Genomic DNA, 12616 nt, shown 5'->3' with positions numbered 1-12616 from the left:
TGCTCCGACATTTTAATCAAGTTACAATTCATCTAATGAGTGTTCATGCATTATACTTGTACTTGAATTGTTCTTATTCGCATTGTTAATCTTCAATGTGGGAGGTTTTCGATCAGGAAATTTCTTTGATTCTGCTGAATTGATCATTTTGAATGAGGAATATCGGGACGATGAAAGGCAAACCATTTCCTATACACGTCTATATCATAACCCCCGGTAAAAAGAGAGAGTTTCCATACTGACAAGGTAAAGGGTTATCTCGGGAGAAGAATGACAGCCAAGATGATATGAGGCATTCATTTCCTCTATCCAAACACTACAGGTTGCCCTTTGCTTAACCCCTTTGAACAGCGATTCATTTCATGCCCCTGTCGGGAACAACCCCACATCGGGGCAATTCTCGAATCAAGGAATGAGTAAAATCTTCTTGCTCTCACTTGCATCAATCTTTGAGTGTATTTATTGCATGCAAATTCTATATTAGTCCAAGTGCCTTAGATATGACGAAGAGCATTTCATTCTCTACATCATACACATTTACCCCTTTGCAAACTCAATTTGAGCGGCGGATTCATTTCTCGTAACCCAATTGGTGATCATCCTAGCAAGGAATCATTCCAAATCATCCGGCAAATGAGCAAAATGCCTTGGGGCAAACTCGAACTCGAAAGATTTGCCAGCAAAATATGCAGGCCCTGGACGAGGCCCCTTCCTTCCTTTTGAAAAAAAAAAATCAAAAAGAGAGGTGAGAGAAGGGAGTAAGAAAAGCAAAGGCTTACCATTCAAAAAAAGAAAAAATGAGAAATGAGGCCTAAAAAAAAAAAAAAGAGAAAAGGGGGGCCATTTCTTGTGAAAGAAAAGAGGAAAAAACTCCGAGAAAATCTCTAGAATGAAGGGGTTCTCAGTTGGACACATTCGAATGTTCCCCAAGGGGTCTGCAAGAATACCATTCTAAGCAAAGAGATGGTCACCCGTCTCATCATTATGCACCCTTTGTTGCAAATAAGCCTTTCATTTCTAGGCCTACCCTAAACCTACATTACAACCGTTACCAAAAGTCTCTTCAGATTAGGGCACTTGGGTTAATGTAGGATTTTGAATTGCTTATGAATATCGCTTGAAGAAGTGCGAGCAAGATCATTTTTACTTCATTTTGCGGGGTTCCCGACTTGTAAACCCAATGCAGGTGACAAGAATTTCATTTCATTTCAAAGCCAAAAATGACTCATACGAGTCCCCTTTGATAAACCCTTTAACCAAACCTGAATTACGGTCCTTGCAAAAGACCTCATAGATTGGCCTGGTCATACTGATTGCGAGAATACCCGGACCCTTGTCAAGTGTGATGATGACAGTTCCGAGTGTTTTCTCTTACCCGTATCAATGGTCGGGTTTCCAAACCCTTTTCATGAGAGTGAGCGAAAGTCCTTTTTGACTGCAGTTCCTCATTCGATTTGATCAAACTCATCAAAAGGATCAGATCGATTTCCTTATTGACAAATCCCCATGGAGCTTTGCAATATAAACAAAAAATTCAAGAATTTGTGGACGTATCATGCTGTGTTAACAATTGATCATGTTCATTTCAAGTGATTAAACAGGTACGATACAAGCAATCTGCCCCGTTCCTTGATTATTCATTCGAAGAACCAGGTAAGTTTTCCGAACTCCTTTTCAAAATTAACAGCTTTTCCGATGATAGTTGTTATGATTCAATTCAGGCAATATGCCCCTTTCGTACTTATCGATTCCATTCGGTAGTATTCCTCTCAAATATTGTTCAAATCGGGCAATATGCCTCTCCTGTCGAGTCGTGTAGACATATGCACTGGCGATCTCGACATCTTATCAAATCATAACGACGTAGCTCTTATGATTTTGGTCTCGAATCACGAAGACATATGCACTGGTGATCTTGACCTTTAGTCGGCTCATAATGACATAGCTCTTATGATTCTCGGCCCTTTTATCAAATCATGACGACATAAGCACCCATGATTTTGATCCTAGTCAAATCATAACGACGTAGCTCTTATGATTTTGGTTCCCCTTTGTCAAATCGTGAAGACATATGCACTGGCGATTTTGACATTTTATCAACTCACAATGACGTAGCTCTTGTGAACTTGATTTCACTTCTTTCGACTCGCAACGACGTAGCTCTTTGTGATCTCGAAGGACACACATATCTTGCGTTGTCTCGCATCGTGGGAAAATCTGCGGTAACGAATAGGCCCGGTACCTTAAGATCCTCGCATCAGAAACTTGGAAATTGAGGGAATCATCAACATTATGAGGTATTTGCTACAACAGGTATTCTCATATACAATCCATGTGCAGATTTCACATTTTATTTATAGTCTCGCATTTCATTCATCATTTATTTCACATTAAAAATGGGATTCAATCCTGCCAAAAATTACTATCACTTGCATTGGCAAAATTTAGGTTTCAATTTTGGTCTTTGAGCGAAACCTCTGCGAACTTCCACTCAAAGAGGGGCAGCTGTTGACACCTAAATTTTGATTTTTAGAAATTCATTTATTTACTTCATAAAATGAGAATTACATATAGTTCTCGCAAAAATAATCATCATGCATTGCATTTTATTTTTTGTCAGCCATACATTTAGATCGGAGTGAGTCAATCGAGTTTGATTTGATAAAAACTGGACCAAGGCTTAGTCATAAATTTTTACCAAGATATAATTGTTACACGTCCAAAAGGGGTGGCCGTGGAAAGAGAAGGAAGAAACGCCATATGTATGGGGAGTCATGGGCAGAAGTTGCAATACCCATTGGAAATTAGGAGACGATGGACAAACGGTGGTTTTTGTACTTACGAAGCCAGCTAGTTATCCTCTGAGCATTGTCCAGGTCTGATGGTTAGCATTATGATTTCTCTCTTGATGAACAAGCCTGTCCGTGATTTATTTTGATTAAAATTGAGTCATAAGCAACATGGGTGTACCGGATCTTATTTGTGATTTGGACTTCATCTCAATTTTAATCTAGCCCATTCCGACATCTAAAATGGTATAGGGGTTCATTTAGTTGTCCATTTGTTTAATCTAGGCCCGCAAGACATGAGAATTTCGGCCATTATGTCATTCACATCTTCATGACCGAATTCCATAGTCCTTGGGGAGCTAGGACTCTTCCAATTTTGAAAAGGTTTTCAAGATTTTCATTAGTTGAAGGAGCCCTATCTTATGAGTATCCAAAAAAATTAAAACTCTATCCCTACTTTGCTGAAAATAACCGAGAGTTTTGGTAGATGTGGGAACTCATAATCCAATGGCACATGTTGGATCCCACTTCGACTAGGATTGTGAAATTAACGGTCCTAAGAGAGTCCTACTCCAAATAGGACTAGTGGTCCGAAGGCCTTTATAAGCAACCCTAAGTCACGTTAATGGGGGTCGGCGATATTAAAATTTTTGGCTGCACACATTGTGAAGTGAGCTTCGAGAGATTTGAGAGTCCGATTGTCTCCTCCCCAGCTTGACGTTCACTTTGGTGGAACCTATCAAAGTCTCAGAATCTCATCCAAGCTGCTGGTCATCCGTGTGCCATCTTCCAGCGGCAATATCATCACCTTGACGTCCCACAAACAGCCCCTACATTGCTGTTGAAGCCTCTATTAATCAGCTCACGTCCAGAGTTTGTTCCCAGGGAGAAACAGCTCGTGTTTCTGCTGTTTGAAGACCAGCGAAGCTGCTGCCGCGGTGCAAGAATTATTCACGGATTGGAGTTTGAATAGCGGCTGTTTTGGGCGTGAATCAACGCTGCGAGTGTGCCGGAGTTTTTGCATAAAAGCTTGAATAATCGAGTTCCGTACGAAGTTCGATTAGCAAAGACGATATCCGGTTCAAGGTAAGGTTTCTAACATTGAATGTTCACTAGCCTAGTTGGTTGATTCGCATATTTTAATGAATGTGTTTGCATGACTGAGTATATCATCGGGTATTTGTTATCATGGGCTGTTTACCTTTGCGTGCTTGATTGTTTACAAGGGACCCATTAAACTTGAAATCCTTTCATAAATATTTCTGGACGTCCCTTCATTGTTATCCATTGTTATTGCAATATTCGGATCTGAATATGTATTTGTTGGAATACTAATCTCGAGTGGAGACTTTAGTCATCATGGATGTTTGCCTTGGTCAACTTTTACTTTGGCTCGCACAATAAAAAATCGGTTGATTAATCATGAGCCTGACCAAACGGGAAAAGGAACATATCCTTTAAAAAGTTGGAAATTATCTGATACATTTCAAAGATTCTAAGAGATAATCTTTCCTGACTTTAAAATATGTGAATCCTTTGCGGATAGGGGCCTATCCCCTTGAAAATTTCGGCACCTATCCCTAGTTGGCCGAGAAATTAATTTTTTATATATACCTTAGTCTAATTCAAATATTTTTATAATCTACCTTGCCCATAACACATGCTCCCCAATTGTGCCTTGTCCCTCGGAAAACGTACATTAAAGGCAACATATGACTTCGATCTCGAAGTACGATCGTGCCCGTACGTGTGAATTAGATATCAAATCCTCGATCTCGAGGAGCGGATCGCTAATTCCTAAATAGAATTTCAAGGTTTGCCCTATGTATATAGGGACGACGGTAATTCTATAATATATTCACTTGCTAACCCTAATCTCGGGGGATGTTGTGAATAAAAATCGGAATTTCGGATTTAAAGGTGTTTTATGGGCAATATTGTTTATTTTTGTTCAAATTTCATTGTTTTCATGGTTTAAATAAATTCCTAAAAAATCCCAAAAAAAGATGTCACATTTTCTTAAGCTAAATCACATTTCTCTTCACTTTTTGCATGAAAATAATGTCTAATAAAATTAGGACTTTGAGAAATCAATTTCTTAAGTTAAATTAGATGTTACTTCACATTAGAGTAGTTTTTACCTTTATTTTTTCATGAATCCGAAAATACACAAAAATATACCAAAAAAATACCATCCACGTTGCATAGCATTATAGTTTAGTTTGCATTATTATATTTTCCTTGTCATGCATATTTGCCACGTCATTATGCCATGTCACGTATTTTTGCCATGTCATTACATCTCACATGTCATATAGGTAGGTTGCATTAGCATTGCATTTAATAAAAGAAAACCCCAAAATTTTTTTTTTAATTCAAATCATCAAACTAAGGATTTTTCATGAAAATCGGGTACCGAAAGGGCATTAATTGAAAAGTTAATGTAACAAAGTCCCCGAATCCATTTAATCTCCGGTTCGTATGAAATAAAGTATTTTCTCCCGAATACTTTACTTAGGTTTCTAATCTACCTACCATAAAAGATTAGTGGCGGCTCCAATTTAAAATCTTGGCATGTAATTGAACCTAAGTTGCGATTCGGTAGGATTTGGGAGAGTCCGAATTAGGTTAATTAATCTAATTAACCTAATGATCCGTTAACCTGAAAAATTCAATTTTTAGGTCGCGACAGTATTCATTTGCAATATGACAAGTATAAATTGAATATTATCGCGATCCTTCCGAGGTTGAGATCCTTGAGGATAGTTACGAATTCCGAAGCGGGCGTGAATGGTTCCTCACACGAGGTGGTGTCACAGGCTTTTTGTGAACATAAGAATTAGATCGATCCAACATCATACGTAGAAGATTCGACCCAAAAAAAAAAAAAACATCATACATTAGTTTTTATGAATAATCATGTTAGTCCGCCGTCACGGGGTAGGTCTAGCGCCGCGTAGGCTTGTTAGAGCGCCGGCTTAGTGAAGGATCGGCGAGGGCCCGCATGATCCCCGATTAGCCCAAAGAGGACATCAACATAAACGTTAGTTGCTGCCTGCTGGTGCATGAATGATAGTAAAGTCAGATCATGTGGGACGACTCCATGCCGCACCAAGACGGAATTGCCACCGGATTACGCGTAAAACGCAACGACTAAGCAAGCGCAGAGGAAGACTTCTTGAAGTGAAAGGGAAAGCCAACGGCTCAACACTTTCCTAACTCAAGGTCAATTAACCAAGTCTATTTTATTACATCAATTCTTTGGGTCCACTGTCATTACTTGTAATTTTGCGTTGGGTAAGGCCACCAGGGACCACAAGACAAGAGGGCAACGACTTCAAGATTTGTTTTAGTCAACTACCTATCATTTTTTTTTCATGACACCGCAAACCTTAAACTTGTATCTGTGCGACAAATTTATCTCAAAATTTAATTTAGATGTAAATACGTCACATGCTTATACATTTGGAATTTATGTGTCATATTGATATAAGTTTGAGTAAGTATGTCACATGGGTACAGATTTGAGACTTTTTGTGTTAACAAAAAAGTTTGGAATAAATGTGTCAAAGTGAGCGTAATTTAGAATTTTTTTTTATGATTTTTTCTATTTTTTTATAGTGAAAGAGTGTAGCTTTTACTTTTATCATAACAATTTGGTGTTTTACACAAGACATAAAATGTGGGCGGTTCTCGGGAAAATGGGGAATGGTTTTGTTCTGAGACGATGGTTTGGCAATGCCGATGGTATTTGACTCATGAGGAAGATAAGCATGTGAATGGTACGTGGTGTCAAAGACGCGTGGGGTCCCCAAAAAAAGGGACTAAAGAAAGAAAACAGGAAAGACCAAATAAATGCCCGCGGGTCAAATTTTCTACTTCCCTTTTTTTGCACTTTCGTCCGAAAAAGCCTTTGATCGAGTCCTGAGAGCAGTTTCCAAGCGAAAGCCCAAAATTGTTTACGTAACTCTAGAGTCGATGAGCAGAAGATTACGAGAGATTGCTGGTAAAATGCCCTTTGGTGCCGATATTAATTAAGAGATTCTTAATGGATACACTTAATACGACGAGATATCGAGTGATTACATATCCAATATTTTCCCATTGAGTTGGCAAACATGTGATACATTTAGGAGTTTTTTGGACAATTTTCCGGAAAAACTGATGAATCATCTACCGATGATCCAACCAATTTGGTCGTTCCAGAGATTCTGTATGTATTCAAACGATTAGGTGATGAACAGAAAAACGAAGATGTGGGCCAATTGGGAGATTTACATTGACTCTTTGCTCTTTATTTTTGAAGTTCTTAGAATTGTTGGCTACTCGAAACTTCAACTCTTTGTATTAATTCTAAGTATTAAGCCCATGGGAATGATTCAGGAAAATATGGGCCTACAAGTGACGAAACGGAGAAATATCACTCCTCCTTTTGGGCCTCATGCAACCAAAAAGCCTTTGGTTTTGTATTTGGGCTTGATACTATCAAGTTCATAGACGCCTCCCCTCTCTCCTCCGTGCACGTCTAATTTTTATTTTTTAAATCAAGGGGGGCAACGCCCTGCATTGTCCTTTTTAGAATAGAGGATTGAGTCAATAAAGTAGCCTAGGACCAAATCTTTAGGATCTTGGGCCGTTTACGCTTAGAATATTACCGTGGCGATTACATAGCTTATGCGAGCTTATGCGATTAACCTAATCATGTTGCGTTCCTCTTATGCGATCAACTGGTCATGTAATTTGATTCTTTATGGCCTTCTTAGTTTTCTTTACTTTTCCATTGAATTGGCCAAAATATGTGTTGAACACTCACGAAATGAGAGCGCGCGGTTCTTCGTTCATCCGCCAGGGCAATTGCTACCGCCGAATCTGTACAAAGTTTCTCCCCCTAAATTCACTCCACGTCATAGCATATTTCTTGCATCTGGTCTCAATCAATGAGACCAATCAATAAGATGATCCTCAATGATTGATCATTTTCACCGACGAGAACGTCGGAGATGGTCGTTCCGCTCTTTTTGGATGGAAAAATGGATGTTCCTCAACTGTTGACTTTATTCGCATTCGGGCAGTAGCAACTACCGAGCTTTTGCACCCGAGTTGATACAGAATATCAATACCCTTTGCTGTAATCTGGCGGAGAAATGCTGATGGAATACTCAAAGCATGTGATGATATCGGCTCTCGTCTGTTTGAGCTCTCATCAGAAGCCCTAGGACTCTGTTCCACCCGGATCACTTGAAGGAGATGGAGTGTGGAAAAGGACACAAGATCATGTGCCCGCGTTGACCCTAGGTGAGACAAAGTATTCAGACAATGACTTCCTTGCAATTCTCCTCCAAGATCAAATTGGAGGACTTCAAGTGCTTCATGAGAACCGGTGGATCGACTTTCCCGCAATAGCCGGACCACTAGAGATCAACATCGTAGATCTTTTGCGGGTAAGTAGATTCGGCCAGATTTCATTGTTCATCTCTGCACTTTTCCGAAACCGTGTTTTGATGGGTCGACCCACTGCGACTCTCTTCTCGCCCTTATTACTGTACTTTCTCATATGCTAAGTTAGTTGAAAATTACCATGGCATCTTCCTTAGCAATGACATTATGTCTACACAAGCTGCACTTTTCTTTGGTAATGCAAATCCGTGTTTACCATTCCCAAATGGCTTGTGCATCAAGTATCCTAACAGAGCCATCCGACTAATCCATACTTGATTCCAACTTACTTAGATCATGCTAGCCTCACATTGATAGGTCCGAAATTGTCTAATGAGACAGATGCATGTTGAAACCAATTGCTTTCATAGGAGCGGTCAATGCAGGTCCTGGATATTCTGCAATTTTTGCATTTATAAACATCAAGATTGTAATCACATTAGTACGTAGAAATTATGTTCCTTCATTTCGACCCGTGAACCGACAGGACCGAAAACTCGTTTATTAATTGTTGCATTCGCGATTCATAACAAACAACCGACCCTAGAGTGTCGAGCACCGAGTCATGGGGTTTTAGTGGCATGCTTCTTGGGCGACACTCCTCAGCCATCTTCACGGCTGTCCGGACCCATCAAGAAATTAACATCAGCAGACAACCCACCAATCTACAAGGAGACTACGCCCTCAAACTACACCGCCCACTGCATTTCTAGCCGTGGACTGTGAATATTTTAGGTGATTTATTGATGTTTGTATTCAAAGATAAAAGTTTGCGCATCTGTTCATCTATGTAAAACTACAACAGAACAGGATTGCCTCTCTTCATTGCTCGGTCACCGACTTATATCGCTTCAATAGATAGAACTTTGAGCACCAAGACAACCCTAGAAAAGATGACCATTCCCCGAACGAAGGTAGAACCAAAAAAGAGAGCTCAAAATAGAGGTAGAGGAAGATTGACACATACCCTCTAATATCGAAAGAAATATGTTACCGTTAGATGAAACTGTGCCCAATACTCGTATGACAGTTACAACAACAAATCTACCAATCTACCACGAGAAAATTTGCGCGCTTGGGAACATTTCGGTTTGGTTCAGCTTCGAGTTCCAATTTGTATATTGGCGGCTAGAATAAAAAGTGAAACCGTTGCCCGCCTCCAACTTCACTCAACCACAATAACCAGAATCCATTGCAAGGCATAAATCTATGTACGCTTCCTACATTTTCAATGAAACAAGAGGTTTCAATTAAGACGCGACATAGCTGAAACCCAATTGAGCTAGTCGAGTCTGCATGGACAAATCCTAATTGGATTTTTTTTTCCCATAAATTGCAGAACTTGGGTACTATACGCCCCCCGTCCCCCAAAGAATCAGCCATTATTAAACATCATTGTCATTTTCTAAGCAAGTTGTAGCTCATAAGCAATGACTTTCTCCTTCCATTTTTATGAACCTCATAATTCCGTAGTCAAACGAAACCTCCCAATGTGATCCTGTTCTCTTCCGTCCACCTCTCGTCTATAAAGAAGCTGTTCACATCATGTATTGCAATGTCTCCATAACACTCAATTCATAATACAAACTCATCACGAATGAATTCAGATTCACAGCGAAATTGAACAAGAGTAGAGAGAAAGAGAGAGAGAGAGAGAGAGAGAGAGAGAGAGAGAGAAACAATTCCAACCATCGATTTGGCCTCCGACTCCGGCGAGGACAGGTATGACAGAGCGAGCAAAGACTCGAAAGCTGGCGTCAAAAGTCTCGTCGATGCCCGGATCACCGAAATCCCAAGAATTTCTTCATCCCACCGCACAAGACATCCCGAGGCTGCTCCAAATAGACCGGTGGCTCCGAGAATCTTGGCGGAATCGTCTGCGACCATGCCAAGAGGAAGGAGGCGATCGAGAGGATGCGACGCGCATTGGAAAAGCTGGCGTTCTTCCGGGTGGTGAATCACGGAGTTCCGGCAGCCATGATGGAGGAGATAAAGGGGCGGGTGAGGAAGTTCTAAGACCAAGACGATGAGGCAAAGGTAGTGTTCCACATGCGCGACATAACGAGGAAGGTGATGTACCAAAGCAATTTCGACCTGTACACGGCGTTGGTGGCGAACCGGAGGGACACTTTCTTCTGCTACATGGCGCCGAGCCCGCCGTTGCCGGAAGTTTGCAGGTGTGTGAGCATGTGTTCGGACAAGGCCTTCGATCGCAAGGACGCCACTTCCACCTGCGACGGTGAACTTTCGTTAAATATATTTTTATTTTTTATGAAAAAAAACCATAAACTATCAATAGAGGTAATAATTCATAAGTGCATCTACAAAGAATTCTTTCATGACTCTCCTATACTTAAAATGATATATAAGAGTTGATGAGGAAGTTATAAGTCACTTTGTGTTCTAATGAAAGTGAGAATACAAGGAACAATTGGCTAAACACTTCCTTGATAAATATGCGTTGCGAACATAGTGGAGAGAAATTATGTAATAAAGAACGCTAATAGTGGAAAGGAGCACTTGATAGGTGAGAGTCTTTTCTCGTGCACGATAAGGCTGCTACCCCATCGTCCGATCCATCCTCCCAAACAATGACTGGAATGTGCGCAATCCTTGGCCAATCTTCGTGGCCATCTGTTAAGCAACTCTCATTCAAAGCGGGACAATTGCGGATTCGTATTTCCTTCAAGCGCGCGAGGTTGCGCATCTCAAACGGCAAACGCTCTAAACTTTCACGGTTAGATAATACAATCTTTTCGAGCGAAGAGAAATTTCCAATCCATTGAGGCAAACTCCTCGGTTGCCGACAGTGATAAATCTCGAGAGATTGTAGAGCCGTGACATGTTGAATCTCCTCGGGTAATGCCACCAAATCCGTAAGATACGAGATTTTAAGGACACGTAGCTTCGTAAGGAATCGCCATAGGGTGCCATGCTCGTTTTCTTGGCACGATAAATCGATTCCTACGGAACTACAAATGTCGAGTTCCCGGAGCGAGGAAAGGTGCCGTATGCCACGAGAAAGACTCATTAGGTTGAACGAGTAGAGTCTCATGGACTTGAGATTACCGGCCAATTGGAATAGAGTCTCGAGCATAGAGGGCTCCAAATCCGCATCGTTAGCAAGATGGAGACGCCTTAATTTAGAGAAAGGGTTGGATGTGGACCCCATTGCTGCTTCTGATGGGTAATTTGGATTGGCCATCAATTGTTGTTCCACCATTCTCGTGCTATCTATGTCCAAGTATTCCACCCGGGGGAATGGAGGCAGGAAAGTCAAATGGGGACAGCCCCATACTTCCACGGACCGAAGTTTTGGGAAGGATGACCCCGAATGGTACGACCGATGCTTTTGATCTGCTCCCATTCCTTGCCATCCTTTCAGTTTGCTGCACTTGATAAGGGACAGTCTCTCAAGAGATGGGAAGAAGAGGCCTGTAGATTTAGATTGTTGAAGGGACTCCAACGCATGCAACCGCATAAGAATCAACGTCCTTAAGGAAGGGAGTTCACTCAAGGGTGGTACGTCTCTCGTTTTAGACCCATGAATGAGGAGGAATCTAAGGTTGACCAATTTCCTCAAATCTCTTGGAAATGTATGAAGGTTCGTACATTCAAAGATTCTAAGGATCTGCAAGTTTACCAAATCCGTGAATGAATCCGGCAAAATCTGGATAAAGTGGTTTCTAGAAATATTAAGAAACCTTAACTGCTTCAACTTTTCAAAGGAGGAAGGAGGGAGAGGAGTAGCCGTGTTGCCAAAATCCAACACTCGACAATGTCTACACTCGGAGAGAACTTTGTGACAGTAGTATAGTGTAGAGAATCCATCTCCCAAAAAGATAAACGTCCGCAATTTTGATGTTTTGAGCAGGGACACCATTTTCTCTTCCGAGAAAGTATCTACAGTAAACGACGCATGGCGAATTCCTCCATCACTAACTCCTTCATTAAAATTAACGATCTTGCATTCACCTCCAGCAACTTTTGGGCAAGGTCGTGCATGAGATCATGCATCTTGAAAGTTAGGACCTCACCATCGTCGCCTTTGCTTGCAACATCGAGGAATGACCTACATAGTAGTTCTGACAAGTAATTGCCAGCGACCTCTTCAAGGTTATCCTCCCCGTTGCGTGACTCAATAAAGTCTTGTGCCACCCAATAATGTATCATCCTCTCTTTACGGTAGACATAATCTTTCGGAAACAACGAGCAATATGCAAAACAATGTTTCAAGCATGACCGGAGATGATCATAACTGAACTTGAGGACTTGCATAATTCCATCATCAGCCTCATCAATTTCTGGAAGTTCATGCACCTTGTAACGGGGCCATTCATCTTTGTTTTTGCCGTACAAAAGGCCTCCTATAGTTCTAATGGCAAGGGGAA

General features: G+C 41.0%; 1 protein-coding gene and 1 pseudogene across 1 annotated transcript in view; both read right to left on the bottom strand.

Annotated features, from left to right (window-relative positions):
- Positions 1 to 12616, bottom strand: part of LOC125314641 (putative disease resistance protein RGA4) — a 233081-nt gene that overhangs the window by 144772 nt on the left and 75693 nt on the right. The gene's annotated exons all lie outside the window — the stretch shown is intronic.
- Positions 1 to 12616, bottom strand: part of LOC125316571 — a 110954-nt pseudogene that overhangs the window by 61987 nt on the left and 36351 nt on the right.

This window comes from Rhodamnia argentea, chromosome 1, assembly GCF_020921035.1.
Source record: "Rhodamnia argentea isolate NSW1041297 chromosome 1, ASM2092103v1, whole genome shotgun sequence".
Classification (NCBI taxonomy): Eukaryota; Viridiplantae; Streptophyta; class Magnoliopsida; order Myrtales; family Myrtaceae; genus Rhodamnia; species Rhodamnia argentea.
The sequence above is the reverse complement of the archived record's forward strand: the minus strand, read 5'-3'. Positions and strand labels throughout refer to the sequence as shown.